Here is a 6727-nt window from a genome sequence, read left to right on the forward strand (position 1 = left end):
CCAATGGTTGGTGTCAGCGTGTCGGTATGGTGCCAGATCCTCTCGAAGCTGAATGCACTGGATAGGGCCACTCGCTGGTATTGGAGTGCCAAATACGCCGCAGGGTTTGGATACCAGGGATCGGGAGTGCCAAGGACACCTCGCCGGGGACTGTGGGATATCGATGCGTCAAGATTAGGCACTATTAAAGGGCCGCGAGCGAGCGCCTCATCAATCTTCACTCCGGGCGACTTGTGCGGTGAGAGGCGAGCGCTTGCTTGAAGGGGATGCCGCCATCGCACCTGCGAGGCCGGGCCGGGGCGCCTGTTTACCCGGGAGGCCTTGGCTCGCCCAGGAGTGAAGGGCTTCTTCCTTCAGCATTCAGCGGCCGAGAGCGATTGCTTACCCCCGGTAGGACCCTCGAGGAAGAGAGGTCCTTCCTTATACCCTTACTGAAGGCGGCGGGCGTCACCTTTAACGTTTCCTCGGCCTGCGGGAGATCCGGCCTTATGGGTTGCTGCTGAGAGTGGGAACCATCGCACCCACGCACACGCACGCACCCGCAGCGGAAGGCCCCACGTGTGGGAGTGACGCCGTGCGGGAGGGCGGCGCGGGGCGGCTTCAGCCTTCGACAGGTGGGCCGGCCGCCACGCCGGGTGGGGTGGGGGGGGCATTCATGCACCGACCACGCGGTCCGGCGAGGCACGCGCACGCACATATACGCATACGCTTGCCTAAACGAGTAAACAGTCACATGAACACACACACACACACACACACACACACACACACACACACACACACACACACACACACACACACACACACACACACACACACATACATACACACATACACACACTTATATCTAATTCCCCATTTTCCATTCATCCTCCTCCCTCGTCATTCTTCCTCCCTCCCTCCCTCTCTCCCTCCCTCTTTCCCCATTCACCCCCATACAACCACCAACAACCCCAAAGACCCTCGTATGAGATCGATATAGTAGTACTTGCGCGCGCACGCTCCCCCTCTCTTTTCACTTCCCTACGGCAGGATAGTCGTGTTATCGCGTCTCGACAGCATGGCTTCGGCCGAGAATGAAAATGTGATGAATAATCATAATGATGACAAAGTAAAAAACGAAGGATTGAAGTCGTGTTTTTTTTTACCCTACTTTCTATTTGCGAGAGGGAGAGGGAGAGGGAGAGGGAGAGGGAGGGTGAGAGGGAGAGGGAGGGTGAGAGGGATAGGGAGGGTGAGAGGGAGAGGGAGGGATAAGAAGGATGAGGTGTTGTTGTTGTTTTTCTTTCTTTGCTTTTCGTGTATTTGCAGTCGTAAATTTGGGAGCTGAAGGGAACGTAAGCCGTGTTTACATCGCTTCCATTGACTTCTGCTCGCAATAAAGTTTTGTTTGTTATTTTATGGCATCTGCTCGACGTTCTTTGTCGACTTAGTCATAAGCTTTATGGTGTACCGGGAGCTTAATGCGTCCTTACGTCTTCAAGTTTTTGTTTTATGATCCCCATAATAGATTTCCCTATTTTTTTCCTTACTTTTTTTCTCATTTTGGAATTTTATGGACGTTTGGCGTACAATGAAGAGATAAGAGGGAATGCGAAAATGATGATTGCAAGTACAATGTTGTGTTGAGAATGGTGCGGGCGAGTGCGTGGGAATGGGTGCGGGCGCCAGCGTGGCCTATAAAAAAAGTTATATGGTAAAAATACCCACCATCTTTTCGGCGGGTCTCGCTGCAATAAGTGGATAAACAACTTTGAAAATACGCGAATCTTGGGGAGTTACACTTCACATTTAACTGCACGCTCTGGAAAACCCGGCGGTGAGTGCATCTTGTGTGGTGAGGCTGGAAGGGGCGCACAAACTTTCTGCCTATCTGTTTATCCGGTTTTTTTTTTTCTCTCTCTCTCTCGCCTCTACGTCGTTGTTTTTTCCTCCATGTCCTTGTTCTGTATATCATCATCATAGTCCAATTTCATCTTCCTCCTTCCCCTCCCACTACCTTTTCCTCTATCTCTCTCTCTCCCTTCCCCTCCTCCTCCCTCTCCCTCCCCCTCTCCCTTTCCCTTCTCCCTCTCCCTTCCCCTCCTCCTCCCTCTCCCTTTCCTTCTCCCTCTCCATCTCCTTCCCCCTCTACCTTTTGCTCTCTCTCTCTCTCCCTTTCCTTTTCCCACTCCCTCCCCTTCCCCCTCTACCTTTTCTCTCCCTCTCCCTTTTCCTCTCCCTCTCCATTCCTCTTTTTCATCTCCCTCTTGCTCCCCTCCCCCCTTCCTAAGACACGTCGAGCGGCGCCGTGCAGTAGCAGGGCACATCAAACGCCTGGCGAAAGACGAACGGTGCGAACCCCGATAAGCAGGCTGCTTGAAGGCGCTGGGACGTCCGCGGGAGACCTGGCGATGGCGGAGGAAAAGTTTGGAAAGTGCCTCGGATGTTATGGGTTTGAGGGGAAGGAGGGAGGGAGGGAAGGAAGATGGATGGGAGAATGGAAGGAGGAAGGGAAGGAAGAAGGGGAGATGGGAAGGGGGAGGGAGGAGGGAGGGGGAAGAGAGGAAGATGGGAGAGGGAAAGGAAGGAGGGAGGGGAAATGGAGAGGGAATGAAAGGAAAGATAAAAGGAAGGAAGGATGGAAGGGAGACTATAAAAGGAAGAAGGGGTTAAGGGAAGAGTGGGAGGAAAAATGGAGAGAGGACATGCTAAAGCAGAGACGAAGAGAAAGAGAAATTGAGGGAGAGGAAGAGGGAATGGAGATGGTGTTGGGTAAAATTTTCTTCCCTTCCTATCTTTTCTTCTTTTATCTTCTTTTTCCTTCTTCTTTAATTTTAAATCTCGCGGTGGATGATGTTACCGGTTCAATTTATCCTCGCCCTTTACCCTTTTAAGCCACGCCTCCTTCGTTCTTCGCCCCCCCCCCCTCCCCACCTCCGTCTTTTCTTTCGCTGCCCCTTTCTTCCTTCATCAGACCTCGTAAAATCTGTACCAGGCTCTCTCTCTCTCCTCTCTCTCTCCCTCCCTTTTCCCCTTCACCCCCATACCCACCAACAACCCCAAAGACCCTCGTATGAGATCAATGTAGTACTTGCGCGGCACGCTCCTCCTTTTCATTTCCCACGGCAGGATAGTCGTGTTACGCTTCCGACAGCATGGCACCCCCCCGAGAATGAAAATGTGATAAATAATCATAAGATGACAAAGAAAAAAAACGAAGGTTTGAAGTGTTTTTTTTTTTTACCCTACTTTCTATTTGCGAGGGGGAGAGGGAGAGGGAGAGGGAGGGGGGGGTGAAGGGATAGGGGGGGTGAGGGGGAAAGGGGATAAAAGGATGAGGGGGGGTTGTTTTTTTCTTTCTTTGTTTTCGTGTATTTGCAGTCGTAAATTGGGAGCTAAAGGGGACGTAACCGTTTTAATCGCTTCCATTGACTTCTGCCGCAATAAATTTTTTGTTTTTTTTTTATGGATCTGCTCGACTTTCTTTGTCATTAGTCATAAGCTTTATGGTGTCCCGGGAGCTTAATGCGTCCTTACGTCTTCAGTTTTTTTTTTATGATCCCATAATGATTTCCCTATTTTTTTCCTTACTTTTTTTCTCATTTGGAAATTTTTAGACGTTTGGGGTACAAGAAGAGATAAGAGGGAATGCAAAAATGATGATTGCAAGTAAATTTTTTTGAGAATGGTGCGGGCGAGTGCGGGGGAAATGGGGGGGGGCGAGGCGGGGGAAGGGTGGGGGCGCCAGCGTGGCCTATAAAAAAAGTTTTTGGGTAAAAATACCCCCCATCTTTTCGGGGGGTCTCGCTGCAATAAGGATAAACAACTTGAAATACCCCGAATCTTGGGGAGTTACACTTCACAATAACCCGGGGGGGTGGGTTTTTTGGGGGAGGGGAACCCCCTTTGTATCGTTATTTTTTTTTTTTCTCCTCTCGCCTCTACGTCGTTGTTTTTTTTTTTTTTCCCATTCCTTTTCTGATTCATCTCTTTCCAATTTTTTTCCCCCCCCTTTCCCCCCCCCCCTCCTTTTCCCCCCCCTTCTTTCCCTTCCCCTCCCCCCCTTTTTCTCCCTTCCCCTCCTCCTCTCCCTATCCCTCCCCCTTTCCCCCTTTTTCTCCTCTCCTTCCTTCCCCCCTCCTTTTTTCCCCCCTTTCCCCCTCTCCCCCCCCTTTTTCCCCTTTCCCCTTTTTCCCCCTTTTCCTTCCCCCCTCCCCCCCCCTTGTCTTTCGGGGCTCCCCCCCCCCTTCTTTCTTTTTTTCCTCTCCTCGCCTCTCTCTTTTTTTTCCTCCATGTCCTTTCTTTCTCCCTTTCCTTCCCCCCTTCCCCTCCTACTCCTTTCTCTCTTCCCTCTCCTCCTCCCCTCCCTCTCTCTCCCCTTTTCTCCCTTTCCTCTCTCCTTCCCCTTCCCTCTCTCCTCTCTCTCCTCTCCTTCCCCTCCCCCCTCCCCCTTTTTCCCTCTCCCTTTTGCTCCCCTCCACCTCTCCTGCCTCCCCTCTCCCAACCCAATCCCTGCCCTTCCCCCTCCTTTTTCCTCTCCCCCCTGCTTTTTTTCCCCCTCTTTTTTTTTTTTTGGGGGGGAAATTTTTGGGGGGGGGGGAAAATTGTTTTCCCTTCCAGGGTTTTTGGGGTGGGGGGGGGGGGGGGGGGGGTTTTTTTATAAAATTTTTAAAAAATTTCAAAATTTTTTTTTTAAAAAAGGTAAAAACTTAAAAGGAAAAGGGTTGGAGGGGGGGTTTTGGGGCTCTTTTTAAACTTTTAAAACCTTTGGGGAAAGGGGTTTTTTTAACCCTTTTTCCCTCTCTTCCTTCTTCTCTTTTTCTCTTTCCTTCTTCTTTTTTAAATCTCGCGTTATTTCCTCATTCCTCCCCTTCCCTTCCCACCCCTTTTTCTTTCTCCCCCCCCTTTCCCCCTTTTTTCCTCTTCTCCCTATCTGCTCTCTTTTTCCCTCTTTCCTCTCTCCTCTCCCCCCTTTCCTCTCTACCTTCGTCTTCTTTTTTTTGCTTTTTTTTTTATTTTTCCTCTCCCTTTCCTCCTCTCCTCCTCTTTTCCTTTTCTCTCTCTCTCCTTCCCTCCCTCTCCTCCTCTTTTTTCCTCCTCCTCTTCTTCCTCTTCGCCTTCCGCTTCCTCTTTCTCCTCCCCTTCATCTTCCTTCTTCCCCTACGCTCCCTTCGCCCCATATTTTCCTCCTCATCCTCTTCCGCCTGTTACCTCTCCTCTTCCACCTCCTCCTCAACCTCTTTTTCCACCTCCTCCACTTCCACCTCCTCCTCAACCTCTTTTTCCACCTCCTCCTCTTCCACCTCCTCCTCAACCTCTTTTTCCACCTCCTCTGCCACCTCCTCCTCAACTCTTTTTCCACCTCCTCCTCTTCCACCTCCTCAACCGCCTCTTCCACCTCCTCCATCACCTCCTCTTCCTCTTTTTGGCGTTGCGGTTTGTTTACGCCAGACCAAGCTCGTGTCGTAAATGTTTACCTCATCCAAACCTCACGCACACAAGATAAAAAAAAAAAAGTTTTTCTTTCCCGAATATCAAAATCTTGCCCCCTTCTCCTTCCCTCCTTCTCTCCCTCCCTCCCTTCCGAGCCACGCAATATCCGGGCGATGCTTTTGGTGGAAGGGGAGCGGGAGGGAGGGCGGGAAAATATCATACATTATTGAAATCAAAGGACAGCTATGGGGCCCATTAAAACTTTCCCGCGAGATGGAGTCAGGCGTTTACACTCTTGTCAAAATTGTTGTGGCGCCGTCGTCGAGGATGACATTGGTGGGGGGGGGGGGGTAAGGGGAGAGGGGGAAGGGGGAAGTTATGTGAATCTCTAACTCTTACACTTTCCTTTTCTCTCTCTCTCTCTCTCTCTCTCTCTCTCTCTCTCTCTCTCTCTCTCTCTCTCTCTCTCTCTCTCTCTCTCTCTCTCTCTCTCTCTCCCTCCCTCTCTCTCTGTCTGTCTCTCTCCTTTGAATTATTCGCCCCGGACCTCATCACCTCTTCATGTCGCTTTCTCTGAATCACATTATTTTTCTTCTCCGGGTCGATATTATTTATTGGAACGTTTTTCGTGTCTTAGCTATATCCACTTCTCCGCCTTCTGGATATATATTTTCTTCCGTTTTATCTCTCTTTCTCCTTCCATCCATCTTATCCCTCCCTTCCGTTCCTCCCACCTTCTATAACAGTTGCGTGGGGGGGATAAGGGGAGGTGGAAGGAGGGAGGGAGAGGGGGAGGGGAGGTGGCAGGGAGGGAGGGAGGGTTGAGGGATGATGGAAGGGAGGGAGAAGGAGAAGGTGACAGGGAGGAAAGGGAGGGTGGCAGGGACTTCTCTCCCTCGCGCCTTCCAGCAAGAGGTCCTCCCTCACTCTCCCGGGGTTCATTGACCTCCGCCGCACACGAGGGCCGTCCGTGCCGCTGCTCCGTGCCACCGCTGCCGCCGCTCGTGCCGCCGCCGCCGCCGCTTCTCCGTGCTATAAAGCGGGCTGATGCGTCCACGAGAGGTCAGCCGAGACGAAGCCGTAATGCCGACCGAAATTCTCGGCTTCAGGAAGGGAGGCTGGGATAGGAGGGGGGGGGGGTAGATCAGTGATTCATACTTGCTGGGAAAATGAGTGAGAGAGAGAGGGGGGGAGAGGGAGGGAGAGAGAGAGGGAGAGGCGTCAGGAAGAGAGAGAGACAGTACAGACAACAGAAAGAAGGACGAAGAGAGACAGAGAAGAAGTAAAAGAGAGAGAAGAGAGAGAGGACAGA

The sequence above is a fragment of the Penaeus monodon genome, chromosome 12 (genome assembly GCF_015228065.2).
Source record: "Penaeus monodon isolate SGIC_2016 chromosome 12, NSTDA_Pmon_1, whole genome shotgun sequence".
NCBI lineage: Eukaryota > Metazoa > Arthropoda > Malacostraca > Decapoda > Penaeidae > Penaeus > Penaeus monodon.